The sequence below is a fragment of the Monodelphis domestica genome, chromosome 2 (assembly GCF_027887165.1).
Source record: "Monodelphis domestica isolate mMonDom1 chromosome 2, mMonDom1.pri, whole genome shotgun sequence".
NCBI lineage: Eukaryota > Metazoa > Chordata > Mammalia > Didelphimorphia > Didelphidae > Monodelphis > Monodelphis domestica.
Window position 1 is genome coordinate 356,580,972 of NC_077228.1, and position 23,814 is coordinate 356,604,785.

The 23,814-nt window shown below is 35.0% G+C and overlaps 1 protein-coding gene across 7 annotated transcripts in view; it reads left to right on the forward strand.

Annotated features, from left to right (window-relative positions):
- The window catches only part of FHL5 (four and a half LIM domains 5), an 87,783-nt gene that overhangs the window by 6,988 nt on the left and 56,981 nt on the right, over nucleotides 1-23,814 (forward strand). For all 7 annotated transcript variants that reach the window (XM_007484342.3, XM_056818609.1, XM_056818612.1 and 4 more), the window contains one exon: nucleotides 5-167. The gene's annotated coding sequence lies outside the window, so the exon portion shown is untranslated. The remainder of the gene's footprint in view (nucleotides 1-4; nucleotides 168-23,814) is intronic.

Here is a 23,814-nt window from a genome sequence, read left to right on the forward strand (position 1 = left end):
ACAGAGCTGAAGTCAAAGGAGACCCTCCAACAGCCCTGGCAGCCTGTTTTGCTTCTTTTGGATTCAATGCATATATTTGTTGGAGAGAGAAAAAAAGTCATGGTATATTCCTAAATTTCATCTTTTCCTAAGTCACAGAGAGAGAGAGAAGCTGCTTGCATCAAAATGTGAGTCTTTGTGTAAATTCTTTCCTCCATTGTTTGTTGGATACCTGAATTGCATAAATGTTGTTAAAGTGCCAAGGATCCTCATGAGCTTTCCAGAGGCTACTTTAATTAAAGCTCTGGCTGGATGAGTAGCTAGAAATCTGGAGTTTTCTATTTTAGAAATAAGTGTCATAAGACTTTGGGGCCAATAGTTGTTTGCTAGAATTTAGTGTGCTCAAAAAAGAACTCTTCATATGACGTTTATTGATTCTACAAAGACGGAACATATCTTACAAATAACACTTTACAGTTGTCTCCTAAATTCCTGAAGTGGCCCCAACATTCTGGAAATGATATCCTTATCTAAAAAACACAGGAGAGTCTGGATTTCTCTTTCGTTTCATTTACTGAATGAATTCTACTTCCAGTAAAAATTAAGTACCTTAGAGGTAGGAATAATTTTTTTTATCTTTCTCTTCTTATAACCTAGCATGGTATTTTGCACAGAGTAGGTTTTAATAAATGCTTACTACTGTAGCTATGTTCTTGAGGGCTTTTAGAAAGTGTATAGCACTCTCTTAGGGTACCTAATGGTTTCAAATGAAAAAAAAAGTTATCCAGTACTCAGAAATTGAAAATGTAAAAACTGTTAGCAACCCTGAGTTCTGCTCCTAACCTGATGTCTTAGAGCCCACATGGATATGCTACATCTAGAGTGACAATTCTTGAAGCCAAGAAAAAGGCAAAGATGTTTGAAAAAATCCATGCCACACGTGTTTCAGCTTCCTCCTCCACTCCTTGAATCATATGTTTCTTTTATGTTTAAGATCCATCTTAAGGCCAAAAGTAGCTGCTTCTATTTGTGTTTCTAAAGTGTGGGAACTCAGAACAAACATTAATAAAATGTGGATTTGCCATAAATAACAAGAGTTGTTTGATGTACGATTTCACATACCCAGCTATGTCCTTTTCAAACACTGGCATTTCTTTCTTAGCCAAGTATGCAGAAAGTAATTGACTGCATAAATATTGTAAGCATATGTATCATGCAAAATAACTCTTAACATATTTGTTATGACATATGCCCAAAGCTAAAGCTCAAATTCCTTGATTGAGAGGAAAAAATCGGATGTCTGTTTGTTTTGCCTATTCTATTTATTCCCACTTTTTAAAAATCGTTAGCTGCCATTTCTGGAGCTGTTCAAGCTTGGGAAGGAACAAGGGATTGGTTCCTGAATGTAACATCACATCCCTGACATTTCGGCAACCTCACTTTGTAGCTCTGCCAACTTTGTGGCAAGGTGATGATCCAGGGGGATGCTAAGATAGTGGTTAGTAGTTCAACTTTCTAACAGAGCATTAAGAATAAATCCTGCTCAGTAACATTTGAACAGAGTAATAGTTCTCTTCAATCATTCTAAATCTATGGAAAATTATTCCTTTAGGGAGGTGAGAGCCAAATATGTTGGTTTCACATTGGAATGTCAGAGTTGGATATCTCTGGAACCAGCTTTCATTTTAGTGCATTCAATGGCTCCCCCTACAAACATCCCGATTTCCTTTTTCTTTTTTCTCAATGTTCTTCAAATCCTTGTTCTTACTCTCTAATCTGTCTGCTACTGTATACTTTCAGAGATTTCTAATGACTATAAATTGTCCTATATGTATTGTTTCCTCCAAATAGAATGTGAGATACTTGAAAGCATATACTATCTTTTTTTTTTCACTGTGCTACCTAGCTGCTCCAGAGACAGTCTTAATTTTCCTGTCTGTATCTCCATAATACTTGGTATACAGTAAGCACTTAATAAAATGCCTTTTTATTCATTGACTGACTCTTTGGACATCTGACATACTGAAGATAAATCAAAGGAACAAGCAGTGGATAATGTAAAAATGTGCTGGTGTTTGAGTTCAAATCTGCCTACCTCCCTAATTTTGGGCATGTCATGTAACCTCTCTAAGCCTCATCTGTAAAATGAAGGGGGTTCGACTAATTAACCTCTAAGGTCCCTTCAAGCTCTAAATCCACAATCTTAAGTGCATTTTGCTAAGATTACAAAAGAAGAATGAAATTTTCTGTCTAGTATACTTCAAATCCTTTCAAAATTATTAGCCTGCCCTTTAATCAAACTTTACTTGAATCTAGGTTGCTAAGTAAAAGCTTCAGGCCATTCCCCTGCTAGGTGCATTTACCAAGTACAATTCTTTCTGATTCAGGAATTCTGTGAGAGAACTAAAAATCTCTATTATTAATTTGAAAAGGATGCATGGAAAATTATATTAGATTAATAGGTACTTTAGAAATCATATGCACCAATCCCTTAATTTTATAGGTCAGAAAATGAAGGACCAGAAATGTGAAATAAGTTATCTTAAATGCACATGGCTAATAAACAGTATAGTCCAGAACTACGCTTAGCTAGTCCTTCATAATTCTCAGGCTTTTGCTCTTTCTACTATGACATATTTTGTTGAAAAGGAATGGAGGAAAGGAAAGGAAGGAGGGAGGAATGTGGAATGGAGGAAGGAAGGAAGCAAGGAAATAAGGAAGGAATGAATCTAGGTAGGTAGGTAGGTAAGAAAGAGGGAAGCCAGAAAAGTAAAAAGTTGCTGGAGAAAATATGTTATAAAGTATAAAACAAGTATTAGATATGAACAGATGAAGGAAATAATTAGGATTTGAGATATAATTAAGATAATTTAATTTAAAATAGGACTTAAAGACCTCTGGATCAGCCTGTGAGCCTATCAAGCAAAAAAAAAAATAGTATATCTAATTTTTCTCTGCCTTCAACTTGACATATATCATCTTAATGACAGGCAATTATTCAGCCAAGCTCACTTTGCAACAGAGTCCCAGTAAAGTCCCAGTAAAGGGAATGGACATATGAGGTCCTTGCGAAGATCAGTGCTGTGTATTTCAGGTCAAACCTTTGTTTCTTCTCCCAATCTCTTTGTAGACAGGTAAGGATTTGCCTGCATTTTAAAAATAATGTAAACCTGAGTGTAAGCTACACTTCTAATCAGCCCAAACTAGACCTTTGTATGTGTCAGCAATAAAAAGTTTCGAATTCACAAAAGAGAGAAGATCAGGATGTCAAATGAAAGAAGAAACTTTTATCTTAGAGGGCTTTATTCTCACTATGCTGACCTGACACTAATCCATTTCAAACTCAACTTGGCTGCTACATTAGCAGTGCTTTGGGAAATTCCTTTCTTCCCACACATTCTATTAAATTTCCACATACCATAAAAGGTCACGAGTTCTATTTTCTAGCAAGGAATTTTAGACTTAGAATTGGAAAGTTAGAAAGACCCTCAGAAATTATCTAGGCTTCATGTCCCCAAATCTCCCCCATGGAAATTATCTTCATTTTCATTTACATTCTAACCATAGAACAAAAGGAGAAACAAAATTCCCCATCCACATGGTTTAATCTTGAACTTATCCTCTATCCACCATGACCAACACCTTCACATATCCATTGGGAAAAGCCAGAAAATACCTACAGAGAACCTGGACATTACTGTGTGTTGTGATAATGAGTCACCCAGTCATGAACTTTCCTGCTGCTGATGCTAACTACAATAATTTTCCTGGGCTCCTGTGGGTATGAGGCAAGTCCGATCCTAATACAGTAATGATCCACAAAGTTTCCTAGTGTGAAACCCTAACAACTCCACTTTCTTTTATCTTCTACATGATTCTTTCCTCATCCAAAACTAAAAATTCTTGAACAGATTCAAATATGTTCCATGTATTTGATACAAAACTTGTGTCCTAATTGTTGTCGTATTAACTAAAGTAAATCTAGTTTTAACTCAAAAGATTGATTTCTACTTATCCTAACTACCTATTACTCCATCCCTTCCATTATACAACAAGCTTTCAAATTATGCCAACTGTATCAAAGGCATTGTATAAGGTACTGGAGGTTCAAAGACTAAACAAAAACCATTATTTGTATCCAAGAACCTTATATTTTGCTGAGAATATATGTAAATAGATACACACACACAGAAAGGTTAATTTTAGGAGAAAAAGTGGCCACTACAATTGCAGGATCATAATAAAAGATCTCACAAGCAATAGACGAAAAACCAAATCTTGAAGCCAGAGACTCTCAGAGATGGAGGCCAGGATAAGGGATTACATTTTAGGCATGAGGAACACCAATGCAAAGAGACAAATGCTGAATTTAGAATGTGAAAATAAGTCATGAGACATAGATCAATTTGACCTTCTCTTATGTTCCTTCTTCCATCGTTACAAAGAAAGCCAGACTTTGATTTCATAAATACAATATCTATCCTCAACTTAAAAAATCAAACAGCTATTTAGATAAAATTATACAGCTCATTTATTTTTTAAGGTAGAAAATTATTATCATATTCCAATCCAGTATGAGAATGTTTTGATGAATTCTATAGGCAGTGGTAGCAATCATGATCTCAGACAAAGCAAAAGCAAAAATAGACATAATTTAAAGACATGGGGAAATTGCATTTTGCTAAATAGTACTGTGGACAAGGAATTAATATCACTACAGAACCTATATGCACCAAATGATATAGCATCTAAAATCTTAAAGAAAAAGTTAAATAAGTTATAGGAGGAAATAGATAATAAAGCTATAATATTTATTTTTCACACCTGGGTTATTCTAACTGTAAAATAAATAAGAACAAAGTCAAGGAGGGAGGTGTACAGAATTTTAGGAAATCTGGTTTTGAGAGATCTCTGGAGAGTACTGAATAGGACAGAAATAGAAATAAGAAGGTATATATGACATCTTCACAAAAGCTGACCATGTAGTAAGCATAAAAATCCACAAATGCAAGAAGCAGAAATAGTAAGTGTATGTTTTACTGATCATAAAGAAATAAAAATGACATCCTACAATGGTCTTTGATGCAAAAATTAGAAATTAATTGGGAACTAAGGAATAATGCTGAAGAATGATTAAGTCAAAGTGTAAATCATAAAAGCAATCAATAATTTTATTTTTAAATTGCAGTGATGAGACAACGTACAAAAAACTTGTGATATGCAGCCAAAGCATACTTTGGGGAAAATTCATTTCATCATATGTTTAAATGAATGGAGCATGCAAAACTCCCACTTATTGCTAAGATAAAATCCTGAAAATCATAGGAGAGATTAACTAAATAGAAAAAAATTTTAAATTGATGTTCTAAATAAATTAGGAGCTTATTTTTTTAAAAAAAAAAGATAATCCATCAGCTAATTTGATTTTTTTAAAAAGAGGAAAACCAATAGCCAGTATGAAAAAGAAACATGTGAATTCATAATCAATGAAGAAAAATGAAAACAATTAAGAGCTGTTTTGCCTAACTCTTTATTAGTAAGACTGTTAAATATATCAAATAGATAGTTACAAAAATGATAAAATTTTTGTTTTATCAGAAATGTAGAATATTTATATAATTTTATTTTTGTAAAAAAGTTGAACAAGTAATAAATGAACACCAAAAACAAAAGAAAAGGACCATGTGTTTGGTATTATACTAATTAAATAAGTAAATTAATTTAGGTAGCATAGTAATTTTTATTATGTTGGCTTAGTAAAACCATGAGTAATTATATCTCCAATTACTTGGGATTCTACCAAACATTTAGAGAACAATTATTTCCAGTACTACCTAAAAGGTTTGAAAAAATACATAAAGTATAGTCTTTTTTTTTAAGCCCTTATCTTTTGACTTAGCATTGATAAAAAATATCGGTTTTAAGGCAGAAGAGCGGTAAGGACAAGGCAATTTGGGTTAAGTGATTTGCCCCGGTCACCAATCTAGGAAGTGTCTAAAGACAAATTTGAACCCAGGATTTCACATCAGTAGGCCTGACACTCTATTTAGCCACCTATTTGCCCCTAAAAAAGAAAGTCTTGATATCTAAAAGAGGGAGAGCCAAAAAAAATGAATGAGTATTAATGCAAAAATTTTAAATAAAATGCTAGTAAGGAGATATCGGCAATATATCTCCACGATTCTATACTGCATCTGAGTTCAATTTACACCAAGAATATAAGGTTTAATATGAAAAAAATCACTGTAATTGGACACATTAATAACAAAAACAAAAACAAAAAATCTTAAAATTATCTCAATAGCTTCAGAAAAAGCTTTTGAAATAGTAAATCTATTTTTAAAAAATATACTAGAAAGCATAGGAATAATTGGAGATTTCCTTAAAGCTAACATTATTTAAAATAGTGATAAATTAGAAGTCTTTCCAATAAAATCAGGAGTGAAGCAAGGAAGCTCATCATCACCATTACTTGTCAATATTGTACTAGAAATGGTAGCAGTAGAAGTGTAAGACAAGGGAAAGAAATTAAAGGAATAAGTATAGGAAAAGAAGGAAAACTTGCTTTGTGCAGATGATAATGATAGTTTACTTAGAAAACCCTAGTTGTGTTATTTAGTTTTTTTTTTTTTTCAGACATGCCTGACTCTTACTGGCCCCATTTGAGATTTTCTTGACATAGATATTAGAGTGGTTGGCCATTTTCCTTCTCCAGATCCAGGTAAGGAAAGGGAGGCAAACAGGATAAGTGATTTGCCCAAGGTCACTCACCTGATAAGTTTCTGAGGCCAAATTTGAACTCAGAAAGAGGAGTCTTCCTGACTCCAGACCTGGCACTCTATACACTGTGCCACTAACTTCCAAGAGAACCCTAGAGAGTCAAGTAAAAAAACAAACAAAAAACCCCAACCATTTCAGCAAAGTTTCAATATGTAAAATAAATCCACATAAATGACTCACATTTCTGTATATTACATACAAATAGGTAGAAAGAAGAAGGAACAAGGAAAAAGCAGAAAGAAATAGAAGAGAAATTCCATTAAAAATAACTCTAGACAACTTAAAGTACTTTGGAGTCTGCTGAAACTCACACAAGAACTATATGAATACAATTACCAAAAAAATTGCTCATAAAGAAAGTAATTGGGTAAATGTTTATTGCTCATAAGGTGTGTTGAACCATCATAATAAAAATTATAATATTAAATTAATTTACTTATTTAATGCCATATCAATCAAACTAGCAAAGGACTACTAGTAGTTAGAAAGAAAAAAAAAACAAAATTTATCTGAAGAAATGAAAGATCAAACCCATCAAGAGATTAAATGAAAAAAAGGGGGGAGAGGAGGAAGGAGACCTGAGGAACACTTGATTTCAAACTATGCTATTGAACCATAATTGTCAAAAACAATGGAATAAGTTAGTATCATAACATACAGAAGCAAATTAGCACTGTCACTGGATGTTTGATAAACTCAAAGATCTCAGCCACTGGGGCAAGAATTCAATTATTCAACAAAACCTGTTGGAAAAACCAGAAAATAATTTGGTAGAAATTAGATATAGACCATCACCTCATGCCATATGCCAAGATAAACTCCAAATTATTATATGATTTAGACATAAAGCATGACATTATAAGCAGTAATATATGAACTTAAAATCACAAAGTTAAACCATAACAAAAAATGCAATAGAATACAGAGATTTTTATAAACCATTGGAATTTGAAATGCCTCAAAATATAGTCTCTTCAAAGTTCCTTGGTTTTTTTTTGTTTGTTTGTTTGTCTGTTTGTTTTTAATTATCCATTTAAATGTCTATTGTCCGAAGGCAGAGTGGTAATGGCTATCGATCTGCTCGGAGCCCCACAGCTGGGGAGAATCTGAGGCCAGATTTTAACCCAGGACTGAATGTCTTTATGTCTGGCTATCAGGTCGCTGAGCCACCCACTTGCCTCCCCAAAGTTAAAGTTGAATCTTTGGACTGAGTCTGCTCCCTGACAGGCAGGTAAAATCAATGAAATTACCAGAACAGTCAAAAATCCTTTTAAACAGCCCATTGCTTTTTAAGTTTCTGTTTGAAAAAATCTGTTTCTTCTCTCTAGTCTCTCTTTCCCCTCTCCCCTGATATGATCCCTCCTCCTGCCCCAGTCCACGTGGAGCCCACGTGGAGTCAATACCCCGTTTGTTCAGAGGCTTAGCCTAAGGGAAAATTGCCCGTTCTTCTTTCCCTCTCCTCTCTCCCCTCCACCCACGTGGCCAATACTGTTACCAGCTGGTCGCAATGAGTCCTGAGCAATGAGTGAATCTGCTCCAAGGATCTGGGTGATGAGCCGGTGGTTGTCACGCTCATGGGTCTGGGGCGCAGAAACAGGCAGGCAGGACCAGAGGGCCAGGATATCGGGAACCAGGTTGATTGCAATCTTGGTTGAATCAGGGGCTGAACGCCTGCAGGCAAAAGCGGCTGAGCCGGGTGGGGTGGGCGGCAAACGCAACAAGTCTGGATGGAGCAGCAGCTTTGCGAGGATAAAAAAATTCACCTTGACCAGAGAGATGTGGCTCAAAAAAAAAAATTCTAGATACTAGCTATTAAAACTGAATTTAAGATCAGAAAAGAAATCAGAAGATTGAAAGTTTTCTTCCCCATTAGGTCGCCAACTGTAAAGATTAAAATTAGGAATATATGGGGAGGCTGAGGCATCTGAGGCAGGTAGAAATTAGTTTCTCTCTGCAAGGAGTATTATATTTTTTTTAGAGGTTTATTGAAGATTAAGGATTTAAGAAAATACAGGATAAGAGACACGTGTCCAGGCCATAGAGAGGCCTAGACACAACCTCACCTACATTATGAAAAAAAGCTACGTCTGCTCCAAAATGGAAGCCCAAAAAAGCGAGCCCTCAAAAGCCTTTGAATCAACTTAAATACCTTCTCCATCTCGGCCCAGGTGAGATTACAAGGCATTTTGGGGAAGTGGAGCAAAGGCTTATGGGGATTGTAGTCCTGTATTCGAGTCTATTTTTTACACTAAATAAGTAAATTAGTAGTTTAGTTTGGAATATATTGACCTAGAAGTATTGGTAGTGTACTCAGGTGGAGGTGGCCAGCAGACAACTGAAAATGAGGGCTACAGTTTAGCATTTATTTTGTTTTTCTTAGGGTATGACTACAAAGAAGACAATCAAACACTTCCTTTATTTACAAAGGGTGACCTAGAAATAAAATCCACATGTGGCCCTTGGAGAGTCCCTATCCCCCACCCCCAAAATATCATAGTGATGATTATAACCAATGCAAAGAGATGTTGACACTATTTTTTACTTCCCTAGAGAGCTTTTCTTTTATAAGATGAGGCAGAGTGTGTGTGTGTGTGTGTTTATATAAGGAATGAGCTCATACATCATGGAACTAGGACTGGAATGTCTTTAGAGGTCATTTCAGGGGGATCCCTGTTCAAAACAGGAGATAATAAATTTTCAGTGTGAGTATACCCTAGCAATTAAAAAAAGCTAAAAATCAAGGCTTAATTTTTTGTTGTTGTTGCTGATTGTTCAAGACTAAGAAAGTGATGAAAAAAATGTTAAATTTAGATTATACTTAAAACCATCACAAATACATTTTTTCTGGAGATTCAGTTGCTAAACTCATTTACAAGCACACTCCTAACTCCAACCCCCTCATTTTACAAGTAAAGAAACTGAGGCACAGACAAGTAGGTCAGTCTGGCTGGAATACTGAATGCATGAGAGAGAGAGAGAGAGAGAGTAATATGAAATTAAACATAACTGATAGGTGGAAATGGGATTTTAAAGGGCTTTCAGTGTCAGAGAAGTTCATATATTTGCTTGTATTTTATCTTAATTCCTTCAAATCTCAGCTAAAATCACACCTTCCACCAGAAGCCTTTTCTGATCTTCTTAATGCTGATCTCTTCCTTCTGTGATCATCTTCAATTTACCTTCCTTATATCTTGTTTGTAAATTGCTTTTTTGCATATCTTGTCTGCTTCTTTCCAAAAGAAAATTGGCAGCTTTATGGACAATGAATTAGAGACAGATGAAAGAAGACACAAGCAGACCTAATAGAAAGTTGCTATAGAAGTCTAAATAGGAAGCTTGAATGGGGGGGAATGGCTATATGAATAAAGAAAGGAAGAGCAATTCAAGAGATATAGGATGATGAATTTATAATTATAAGACCTGGCAACTCTTGATTGGATGTGGGAGGTAAGAGGAGGAAAAGAACTGAAAATGACTCTGAGGGTCTGAAATTCTATGGTTCTATGGAAATATGACTAATAACCATTAACTATAATATTGATTAGTAAATATTGACAGTAATAAGATAATATTAACATAATAGTAATAGTCATTAAGCACCTAAAATGTGACTGACTGTGCAAAATACTGGGGCTACAAAGAAAGATCAAAGATAGCCCCTTTTCTGTAGGAATTCACAGTCTAATGATTAACACAGTGTTGATTTTGATCAATGAATCAAAATCTGTTGGAGCTTAGTTTCCAAACAATAGGTGGCTAATAAATGTTTTGTGAACTAAGTCTAAAAAATGAAGGTACAAAAGCTGATTTTACATATTAACTAAATAAAGGCCATACTTAGATTGCTTTCTTCCTGATACCTCTTTGAAAGAGAATACTGGCTTCATTTTTTGACTGATATTTCAAATCTCTGAGAGAATTTGTGTTAAAGAAAACTGAGTTTTATTGAAGGGGAGAAAGAGAAACCATGAAAAAAATCCTTCTTGAGAAAATTAGGCTAAGCTAAAGGAGAGCTGTGGGAAAAGAAATGGAGCAGAATGGCTGGAATGGTGATAAACAGTTTGCTTTTAAGTGGGTCAATAAACTGATGTCCAACTTTGGCTAACTCTGAAAAAAGAAGAGTTTAATTTGTTCCAGGGCTTTTCATTCTCACTTTGAAATGCTTTTAAGTAGGTTAGTGATTATAAAGCTCTAGGCAATCTACAAAAAGAGGCCTACAAAAATTAATTCAAATTAATAATATAGCCTTGCAGTTAAGTATTTTCAAATATTTACTTGAAATTGCAAGCAAACAATAAAATACATTTTTCTGCTTCTTCATTCTTTCCAAAAGAAAATTCTCTCTGGGTAAATGTTCCATGCTCATTTCATTCTCTGAATCTCAGTGTCCTAAACTAAAAGATGAAAGACTTGGACTAGATGATTATTAAAGTCTCTTCCAGTTCTAAAGTTTGATTCTTGAGACCAAATGATGCTATTTAATATCAATAACATATTTATTGTCACTTTTAGGTTTGCAGAATTTACATTTGATTGTCATAACCATCTTGCAAAGTTGTTATGATCATTTGACAGATGATAAATATAAGACTCTGAGTAGTAAATTGCCTTGCCAGGCTTGGTTTTATAGCTATTAAGTGAGAAGGGATTTGAATCAATGGCCTCCTGATTGCAAGACCAATGTTGTATCCACTACAATACTTTGCCTCTCTGGAGTGGAAGATGGTGGGTAGATTTTCAGCCAGACTTCAAATATCATATTCAACTTCAGAACGAAAATATTATCATCTAAAGACAGGACTATTGCTTTTTATAGATAACCACTTCATCTCAGTAGACTGCCCTCATCTCATGCTTTACCTGAAGCATTCCCAATTGGCAATATTACCCATCGCAAAGACACTTTTGTTATGTATGTGTTCTTGCTAAATATGATTAATGCTCTATCTAGATGTTACCAAAGTATTTACTGATATAATATTCATTTTGTCCCTCATTATTGAGAGGAATAACGGGATGCACCAAAATAAACACAATTAAGACACCAGTGAAAAAGTTTACATAAAACAATAGTCACACAAGACCCTTAAATCTGCCCTTGGTTGTGTTGTCCACAACCTCATGGGAGAATGCAATGGGGGTGGGGGATCACTTATGCTACTCTCTTATCCTATATTTATATCAACCTTTTATCACCAGTAGCAAAATGCCCCTTTTCTCCTGCTTCCATTCTACCCTCACCCCCAAATAGTTCACTAGAGGCTGTAGAGAGAGACATATTTCTTATTATTTGGGGAGGTTGAATAAAACTTGAAAAAAAAGAACGAATCAAGTCTTGCTCCATCTTTATATTTCCTCCACTTTCCCTGGGGCATTATTAGGGCTCCACAGGATATTAGAGTGAAAATAACCATTGCTTCCTTTCTTATAATTGGGGGTGGGGAAGAATTCATAATGTCTCAGTCTTGAGAAGGGGTGGCTGTAGTACAATAGAAAGAACACTAACTCTGTATTCAGAGAATCTAGTTTTGATTCTATTTCTCATGTTCATGTCTCTTCCTACCAGGAGAAGATAAGATATCATGGAGACTGCTAACATGAATTTAAATCCCACCTCTGAGATTTACTACCAATGTGACCTTAAGCAAATCAATTAAACTCCACAGACTTTCATTATCAGTGAAATGAAAAGATCAGATTAGATCAGGGTTCTGCCTTTATTTGGTAGTTTGGTGTAGCCTATGGACCTTTTCCTAGAACATTTTTAAATACATAAAGTAAAATGCATAAGATCACAAAAGAAAGAGGTTATAGTGAAATATTATTAACACATATATATGTACATACAATATATACAACTATACTATATATCTACATGTATGTGTATGCACAGTTACATGTATACATATTCACTTACATATATAAGGTTATAGAGTCCAATTTAAGATACCCTAAAGACTAAATGGTCTTTGATTTCAAGATCAAAGAGCCTGCGAACTATACCAAGAAGAAGCTACCCCTAAAGCATCTTGTCTTTGCCAACGATGACACAGCCCCTTTCTTGACTTTGGATTAATTTCATTTTACTAAGTCACAAAATTCTAAAAATATTATCAGTTTCATTTTCCTACCTAACATTATATTTTAATAACTAAAATGAGACATTTTAAAATATAAACATCTAAACACAAATTTCTAGTTGGGGGGGAAAAAAACTTTATACTGTTTTAAAACCAGAGGGGAAATAGAAAATATTGATGGGTTCTTATCTCAGTAGACAAAATAAAACATAGATGAGCACTTCTCTGATCAGCTTTGCTTCATGAATTTGAAGATGTTCATAAACCAATAGCCTCCAGAACACACATCAGTGTCAGAATAGATGAAACTCGATGTATTATACATTAGACCTGACTGTGTTATCAGGGAAGAATTATGTGATTATACATGAAGTTGAATTGTATTTATTCCTCTATTTAAATAGTTCAAAGTTTTTCCTAACAAACTTGTTTAACTGAGGATTTCAAATTCAGTTTTTGACAAATTGATATTAAAACCCATCATTAAAATATTAAATATTTAATTAAAAATTAAACAAAATATAAACAAAATATATTAAAACCCATCACTGGTTTTGTGTGTGTGTGTGTGTGTGTGTGTGTGTGTCTGTGTGTGTGTCTGTGTGTCTGTGTCTATGTCTGTCTGTCTGTCTGACTGTCTGGGTCTGTGGAAGGGATTTGTTCCTAAGCATGGTTTTGTGTTCTCATTGCCACCCATTTTAAGGACTTCTAACATTGGAAGGGGAAACTTCAACATTAGGCCACATCTGATGATGATTGGGTCAAAGCTAGTTTTTGCCCTAATCCCTTATTTTTAGACTTTTGAGAGAAATGAAGCTACTCCAGAAAACCAAATGAAAACTCATGAGAGTAGGAAGTGTAAGGCCCAGGAGAGAAGGAAATAAAACCACATGACCTCAAAGATGGCAGCAGAATGAATGGCTAAGAATTCCTGGATTGAGCCAAAAGCTAAAGAATATGAATTAGAAGTAGTGATGTGGCAATGATCATTAAGTATTCATTTCATTAACACTTTCTTCTCTCTACTTTGCTACTACTCTCCCCAAATTATTTGTCCAATCCTCATTCTCCTTTGCTGGTGACACCTTCTAACCATTGCTATCCCAAATAGCTCTTTTCTGGACCTTTTCTCTTCTCCCTCTCTCATTAGCTTAGCTTTCATCCACTTTTTTAAAAAAACTCTTACCTTCCATCTTAGAATCACTACTGTGTATTGGTTGTAAGGCAGAAGAGCAATAAGGGCTAGGCAATGAGGGTTAAGTGACTTTCCCAGGATCACACATCTAGGTCACATGTCTGAGGTCAGATTTTGAACCCAGGACTTTTTGTCTCTGGGCCTGGCTTTCAATCCACTGACCCACCTAGCTGCCCACTTCCATCTACTTTTAAATCCAGTTCTCCCACTATTTTGAAGAGATGCAATTTAGGCCATAATGAGTTGGTGCTTATACAAACCTAGCACACACACACATATTATTTTAGTTGATAACACATTTGCTTTATGTGGTTCCACAGGCCTAAATTCAATTATTCTCTTTATAGTGATATTTCTCAGATTTACTTATCTAGACCTAATCTCTCTATTGACTTCTAGTCTTGAATCTCCAACTGCCTTTTGAACATCTCCAACTGGATATCCCATAGATATCTTAAACTCAACAGATCTAAAGATGAACTCATTACATTTCCTCCCAAACCCTCTTCCCTTCCTACCTTCCCTATTATTGTGGAAGATATCACCATCCTCCCCATTATACAGACTCAAAATCTAGAAATCATTTTCCTTTTTAAAAGCACATAACAAGATGGCGTACTATTTTGGAAGAGCATGTGGGAGATGAATGTGGGGAAGCAGAGTAAAGAAAAATCTGTTCCCTTCCCTTCATAGGGGATTCATTTGCAAGAATCTAGGGAATCTAAGAAAATTAGGGGAAAGAGCATCAAGGAAGAATCTAGGAGCAAGTCACCTAGGTCCTGTGGCTTCCTGGCATGAAAGAGAATTCTAAACTAAGACCCATAGCAGTATGTCTCCTTTGGTTTGTTTTCAACCTACCTTTTTGACTTTTTAACACTGATATCTCCTTTAATGTATCAACAAGATGTTCCAAAAGTCTTAATGTATTTTAAGTCATCTTATCCAAGTCAAAAGGAATTTTCTATTTATTCTCCACCCTTAATCTTTTTTCTCCCATCTCTTTGCCTTTGCCTCATCTCTTCTTTTGAAAATGGACTTTTAGGGGGCCGCTGGGTAGCTCAGTGGATTGATAGCCAGTCGTAGAGATGGGAGGTCCTAGGTTCAAATCTGGCTGCAGGCACTATCCAGCTGTGTGACCCTGGGCAAGTCACTTAACCCCCATTGCTTAGCCCTCACTGCTCTTCTGCCTTGGAACCAATACACAGTAGTGATTCTATGATGGAAGTAAGAATTTAAAATAAAGAAAGAAAATGGACTCTCATCTCCCATTTTTATTTGTTGTTGCATGTGCTAAATATTTCAGACAAACTAGGCTATTTGTCATCTCTCATACACCTTTCACCTGTCCCTACTGAATGTTTTCCTTCTTCCAAGAAATAGAACACCCAGTTCCCTATGCCTACAATGTGCTCTTTCTTTATTACCTTCCCATCCAGTTCTTTTAATAATTACAAATTTTAAAAATAGCTCTATGACCTTTCCATACTTAGATCTCACATTGCCCATATATGCACTTAGGTGCTATCATTACTTTTATAGATGTCATATCCATTTGCTAAAATGTAAGCTCATTGCGGGCAGGGATTCTGTTTTATCTATATTCTTGATGGGGCTACATATAGGAGATATTTAATAAATCCTTGTTGAATTAAGTTAGTGATTTTATGTATAGCAGCTCTTGAAATGTATTGTCTGCTTTGATCTACCTTTTGGATAACTACTAGAAAAAACTATAAGAAGAAACAAATTTCTCTAAAGGCAAACAACAGGAGTGGAGAAGAAAATAATAATAATAATATATATATATATATAATACATAATCTGGGTAATCTGTAGACTAGATAATACAACACTGACTCCATGAAGTAACACTTTTGTTTTATAATCTATGCTCACAAATTATCTTCTTGAGAAAGACTCATAGTTAACACAAGCCTCAAAAACTTTTAAGAGTAAAAGAGTTTTGGGACAGCTAGGTGACATGATGGATAGAGTGCCAGGCCTGGAACCAAGAGGACCTGGATTCATATCTGGCCTCAGACGCTTCCTACCTGTCTCTATGCAAGTCACTTAACTCCATTTGCTTAACCCATGTCCTTCTGTCTCAGAGTTGTTACTGGGACAGAAAGTAAAGATTTTTTTTAAAAGAATAAAAGTCTTACTTTATTTGTTTTTATAAAAAAATAAGGAGCTTTTTTATGGGCATCACCTATGTATATTTCCATTAAGCTTTTGAATTTGTAGCTCCAGTGCCAACTACAGTGTTATATAGCACATGTCAGGCACTTAAAAGGCAGGTAGATTGGTCCAGTGGTGAAAGCGTTAGCTCTGAGACTCAAAGAGTTTGAGTAGAAGTTCTACTTCTGATATTTACTACCAATGGTCAATGGGCAAATCAACTAAACTTCTTGGGCCTCAGTTTCCTCATATATAAAAAAAAGAGAATAAATCAATTGGTTTCTGAAATCCTTTCCAGCATTAGATCTATGAATAAGTGCTTGTTGACTGATTAAATTGCCATTTATCTTTATTCCAGGAAGAGCTATCATAATTACATCTTTCTGAATGTACTCTCTGCTAAAAGTGTACCATGTATTATTTTGGCATCCAGAGAACAGATTAACCCACTGGAAAGCTATAGCCAGCTGTATTATTTCATGGGAGAACTGTTTGTCAACTCCTCAGAGAATATCCAACATAAGACATTTAGCTTCCAACAAAATGGGGCCAGTAAAATATATCCCCAGAGATTAATATCAAACATTCCACTCCAGCTCTCTGATGCTTGTTTTGGGTTTTTTGATTGATGGTGGAATTAAAGTCTCAAGTTATTTTTAAAAGGAGAAAACAGCCTTTTCATTTAGAATGATAAATTCAGATGCAGAACCAAAAGTCAGTCTTTCTAAGGACTTCAGAATTTCAGAGAGGAAAAGATGTGGGGATGATTTAATTCAACCCACTTCTTTTCCAGTTGAGGAAAGTCAGGCCCAAGGAGGTGAAGTGATAAAGGCTGCCAGGTAGTATGGTAGCCAGAGCACTGGACTTGGGATCAGGAAGAAATGAATTCAAATCTTGCCGTATATGCTTATTAGCTGTTCCCCCTTGGGTTGTCCCTTTGCGTCTATTGGCATATTTCCTTATCTGTAAAATGGAGATGATAACGTACCATATATTCACAGAGTTGTTGTAAAGATCAAATTAGATCTTATATGCAAAGTGCTTTGCAAACTTAAAAATGTTATATAAATTTTAGCTATTATTATTATTATTATTAAGGTCACAGAACTAGTTATCAAAAGAAATGGAGTTAAATCTCTGGTTACCTGACCTTGTGTCCATTGCTCTTTGTGTTATAAATTGGTAGTACCAAATGATTATAGCTAGAGCCTGATTTACCCGAATACTGGCATATCCATAATCCTATTTGATCCACACGACAACCCTGTGAAGAACTGGTATTAACATCTTCACTTAAACTTGGGGAAAATGAAAACTGGAGAGCTAAATAACTTTCTCAGGGCTAGCTAGAGCTGGCATTAGTATCGTCGTTTTACATTTGTGGAAACAGAAAACTAAAAAAGCTAAGTGACTTCCTGAGGATTAAAGTGCTAGATATTGGATTAGAATATAAACCTTACTACTAAACTAGTGTTCTTAGCACCACACTGGGCTATCTCTACCTGTGCTGCATTTTCCCATTTATAAGTCCGTGAGTTTAAAATGTTTCACCTTGTGCAACAGAAATCATTTTAGGAAGGAATATGAAGGGAATTTAAGATTCTCCACAAACTTTGGAGAAGCAAACCTCAAAAATTCTGTTGGATATTCCTATTTCTCTTGAATTTCATCCAACCTTCTAAGCTTTATCAGGTTTCAATGATGATGGCTTTTATTTTGTACTTGTGTTGTACCTAGTACTGTGTGTGTGTGTGTGTGTGTGTGTGTGTGTGTGTGTGTGAGTGTGAGAGAGACAGAGACAGAGACAGAGAGACACAAAGAGACACAGAGACAGAGAAAGAGACAGAAACAGACAGAGACAGAGTGACAGAGACAGAGTAAAAGAGACAGAGATAGACAGAGGCAGAGACAGAGAGAAACCTTCAGGAAAACTGGTATGATATAGGGGTTAGAGAGATGATCTCAGGATATGAAAAACCTAGGTTCCAGATCCTACCTTTAAAAAATACTGCCTATATCACCCTGGGCATGTTATTTACACTCTCATTGTTCCCATGGCAACTTTCTAAGATTCATTGCCAATCTTTTTTTGGTAGAGTAAATTTCTTAATAGGGTGTTCTCTCTACCTTTGTAATCACAAGACCAGACAAATACAGACACCTACACACACGATATGCATGCATATGTACATATATTTAATTTATACCTATGTATGGATATACATGCATGTATATTTAGAAATAGCTTAATGGCACAGTCAATAGAGTGCTTGCCTCAGTTTCCTCATCTGTCAAATGAGCTGGAGAAGGAAATGGCAAATCACTCCAGTATCTTTGCCAAGAAAATCCCAAATAGGGTCACCAAGAATCAGACTTGACTGAAAATGATTGAGTAAATGACAATGTATATATACACACATACACTTAGTATGCGTGCTCAGTGTGAGTGTATTTTGGGACTTCATTTGTCATTGAAACCCTTTTACAATTTGATTCCTTTCAGTCTTATCTTCCTCCCCTTTACACTATCTATACCTCAGTCAAAGAAGATGACTTTTGTTGTCCCTGAATCTGTGCCTTAGCTTATATTGTTTCCTCTGACTAGAATATTAAGCTCCTACAGCACAAGTTCCATTTGCACAATTCATACTAATCTTTCAAGAATCAAATCAGACGCCCTCTCTAGTATGTCTTGCCTGTCAGCCTCTAGAGGAGGAGTTCTTAACTGCTCTTTGTGTTTTGTATTCCATTTGTCAATCTAATGAAGCTTATGGGATGGACTTCAGAGTCATCTTTTTTTTAAAATGGAAAGAAATACTAACTTTCTATAAGGTATGAGTAAAAATAAAGATGTATTTCTTTACCATTCAAGTTTATTACCCTCTTGATATCTATGTGTGGTCTCCAAGATGGATATGGTCCTCAGGCTATAAGAACCCTTACACTAGAATAACACTTGTTTCAGTAGGATCTTCCACAGAGACAACCGATATTGTTACTTTATCTTTAAGATCCAAATGGAATGGTATAGAAAGACTAGCTTGGCTGACAGTTTGGAGAATTTTAGCTGCTATTCTAGAGAGACTTGTCATATCATGAAGTGATTGAAATGATGCCTTTCATGTTGGTAAGAAAGAGAAGAAGAAAGAATGAGTAAAATTTTGTTTGAATTTGTTTTATGAAGAAAACTTGTAAAGAGAATTACACAAGAAGGGCATCTGTTTTCTTGTCACTGATGGAGAGAAGATGGAGAAGACAGAGAAAGGAAAAGGATAAATCTTTTCTGGTAAAGCTGTTTTGAATGAATAAATAAATGAATGATGGAAAATAGCATTTAACAAGTGTTTACAATGTGCCAAAAAGCAAAGAGAGCCTCTGCTGTCTAGGTGCTCACACTCTAATGAGGGAAGAGAACATAAAAAGAATTTCAGAGGGCAGGACATTTGGAAAGGCCCAGAAGAACTAAGGCATCAGCAACAGGACTGATGTCAGGTCCAAGGGGATCACAGTAAATCAGATGGCAATACCAGGGAACTGAAGTGTTTAATAGCAGGGTAAATGGTATGGCCTAAGGTATGTTGGGCTGCATTAGGGGAGGTGATTAGGCCTGTTGGTTCTCTATCTTGTCTAACCAATATGAGCAGTAAAGTGGCCTGGGAGAGAGGAGATGAAGGGAAGGAAGGGTAGAGGGTACATTTAATGGTGGCAGATTTTCACCTTTGTTTGGTAAAAAAGATTCTTGAGAAGAGACTCAATACTTAGCATCTTGAGAGAAATTGAATGGTGTGGGATTATGTTTTCAGAAATGAATCAACTATAATTATTTAGATGTTTTGAGCTGATGCTGGCTATGACAGTTCTCAATTAAATCACTGCAAATAATTATTTGGCTTTGTGTTATCATTAGTTATGCTGTACAGCCAGTATCCTTGATATTTATTTAAGATGTAGTTGATTAGGGGTTTTCATATATAAATATAGGTGAGCAAATACTTGGGGAAGAATTTTTGAGTGTGTATTAACTAATATTTAATTAAAATAGTTGGCAGCTCCTAGTTTAGTTGATTAAATAACAAGAAAGATGTCGAGATTCGTCATTTAATGAGAAAATATCCAAACATCCTGCAATTATTCTAGAACCTGCTATGATAATATTAAATATGGGAATGAGCCAAATAGCAGGCTGACAAATGACCAATAAATGGGGCCAACTGGAATCCTTTTTAAACTTTGTTACACAATCATGAAGTAATTTATCTCTACTCAGAACTAGGAAAGTGGCACTTTGTACTTCTACTGTCAATTATACAAATGAGAAAGACTTGAGCATTCTGTGTTTGCATTCTAGTATTCTGTATATCATTCAAACTAAAAGTTTTAGAAATTAGGAGGGAAAGCTTCCAACTTTTTCAAGATCAATGAAAGATTGAACTGGACTATTTCTGAATCAAAGATAACAGAGCTGAAAGCAACCTAATGCCATTTAGCTTAATTCCTCTCATTTAGGAAAATTAATTTGTATTGTTATCTTTTTTTTATATATTTGAATGTATTTTATTCCCCAGTTAGCCACCTTTTAGAGGGAAATAGAATTTAAACTATAGAGGGGAAAAAGAATGGGAAAAGTCACATCAACCATATAATCAGTATTTCACACCCAAAGCCCCCAACCTCTGCAAGAAGTAAGTAAATTGCATTTTTTCAGTTCTTCACTTCAAGATATTATGATTATACAATATTCAGTTCAACTTTTTTCTTTCCCATTTACATTGTTATAGTAATTGCATATATTGTTTTCCTAATTCTCATTTTACTCTTCAATCTCACAAGATCACATAATCACTAGTACTCAAACCTTACCAATATCAATGCCCCTGAGACTCTTCTGATTAGAGGGCAAAGGGGAAAGTTTCTCCCAAAATCTCCAGTTAGAAAGGGCTCTCAGGTGAGCCATCTCTTCATTTCCCCTCTGGCTTTACTATTCTGGCCTTTTCTCTATCTTTTCTCCATGCAGGCATCTTTTTCCACCTACCCTGATTTTAGCATCTTTTTGTATGTTGTATTTCCCTATTATATCATAAGCAACTTGAGGTATATACTATTTTCCTTTTTCCTTTTTATATCCCCAGAACTTAGCACAGTGCCTGGTACATATTAGTAACTTAATAAATTTTTGTTTGACTGATTGACTATTTTAATATCGCTTTTTATGTATTCTTAGCCTTCAATAGATTCTTTTATATTGTTTCTTACATACATAGTGATATTCCATTATATCCAACAGTTGTAGTACAATTAATGGAATTGTAGTTAATATACTAGCCATAATTAACTTACTAATTATGTACTAACTGTAATTAATTTAGCTATTTCCCAGTTGGTAGGAAACGACTTTGTTTCAAGGTTCTTTTCTATTATAGATTCTATAAATCTTTTGATATCTATGTCAATCCCCTCATTTTACAAATGTTGAAACCAAGACCCAGGGAGATTAAATTATTTTCCCAGGGTTACACAGTAACCTATGTAGTAGTTACCAGAATCAGGATTGGAACCCAGGTTCTTCTAATTCCAGCACCAGTGATCTTTCCATTGCATTATTTTTTCTCAGTCAGGAAGTCCTCCTGGGGGAATATGAATATATCAGGAAAAGCACATTAAAACTACTTATCAATTGAATTTTGGGAAATGTTCTAACTGTATATAGCCTGATAAAATTAAGCCAGAAAGTATAATAGGTTTTAAATTAAAGAAACAAACAATATATGCTTCCATAAGTATAAAGACTGGTGACTATTGTGTTACAGAAATGTTTAGAAGAAAAGCATTTCTGATTTAAGAATTTTTAAAAGATGGAATACTATTATGCTAAAAGGCATAATGAACTGGAGGAATTCCATGTGAACTGGAACGACCTCCAGGAACTGATGCAAAGTGAAATGAGCAGAACCAAGAGAATATTGTACACAGAGATTGATACACTGTGGTACAATCAAACATAATGGACTTCACTATTAGTAGCAATGCATTGATCCTGAACAATTAGGAGGGACTTATGAGAAAGAACACCATCCACATTCAGAGAAAGAACTGTGGGAGTAGAAACTTAGAAGAAAAACAACTGCCTGATCACATGGGTCAATGGGGATATGATTGGGGATGTAGACTCTAAGTGATCATCCTAGTGCAAATACTAATAATATGGAAATAGGTCTTAATCAATGGCATATGTAAAACCCAGTGGAATTCTTCATTGGCTATAGGAGGGGGATGGAAGGAGGGGAGGGATAGAACATGATTCATGTAACTTAAAAAAAATAATCTAAATCAATTAATTAAATAAACTCCCCCAAAAGAAAAAAATTAATAAAGTCCTTGGTTGTGAAAAAAGAATTAAAAATATTGAATATTGGAGATTATGTGACCATAGAGAGATCTTCTATTGCTTAGGAAATTTACTCAGAACAATAAAATGATTCAATTAAAATCACTCAACTATTGTGGCAGAACTAAGACAATCTGTAGGAAATTATGTCCCCACCTCAAAGATCCATAAAAACAAAAGTTGGCAAATAGAAGTGAATAGAGTAGAATTGAAACCCCCCAAAATTAATTAAGCATTTTATATATATATTATATATGTATATTTGGTAGAAAGTACTCTGATGGTATAGATAGAAATTAATAATAATATTAATAACTGCTAGCATTTATATAACATCTAATACATATTAGACACTATTCTAAGCAATTTATAAATATTATCTCATTTGATCCTCATAACAACTCTGGGAGATAGATGCTATTATTATCCACATTTTACAGATGAAGAACTTGAGATAGACAGAGCTTAAATGACTTTCCCAGGGATCATAACGCTAGTAAGAGTCTGAGGCTGTGTTTGAACCTATGACTTCTTGACTCCAGGTCCTGTGCTCTACTTACTGAACTATCTTGCTGAAAGGCTAACTTCAGAGTTCAAATCCTAGCTTTAGCACATTCTGGCTGCATGACCTTCAACAAGTCATTTAACCTCTTTGATGATCCAGAAAACTATCTTAAGTCAATAAATTTCAGAACATTCACTAATCTGCATTTGTTGAGGGAATTTCTTCTTTGGAGGTTCCCTATACCAATGAAATCACAGGCTTCTATCAAAAATGAAATTGTCAAGTCATTTTACTAGGCACTAGTGATAAAAAGACAAAGCAGTGTTGGCTATCAAAGGGCTATATACTGCATATGCGACTTCTTTTTGGAGATGGGGAAATAGAGTCCCGCTAGAATAAAGTGCTTTACTCAAGATCACACAGGCAATTAAAAAACAAAACAGGGACTTGAACCTATTCTCTGATTCCAAATCCTTTATCATCCTTACTGTAACACATTGTCTTCTAATATCAAGAAAGGATATATAAATTGTGTATTTATACCAAGATCCTATAGAAATATGCTGCTCAAAAAGTCTTTAGAAACTTCCCATCACACATAGAAAAAAGTTTCAACTCCTTTGCTTGATATTAAAGTCTCTCCATAATTTGGCTCAGATTTATATGATCTCTTTTGCTTTTACTGGTTGTTCTAAATACCTGGAATCCACTT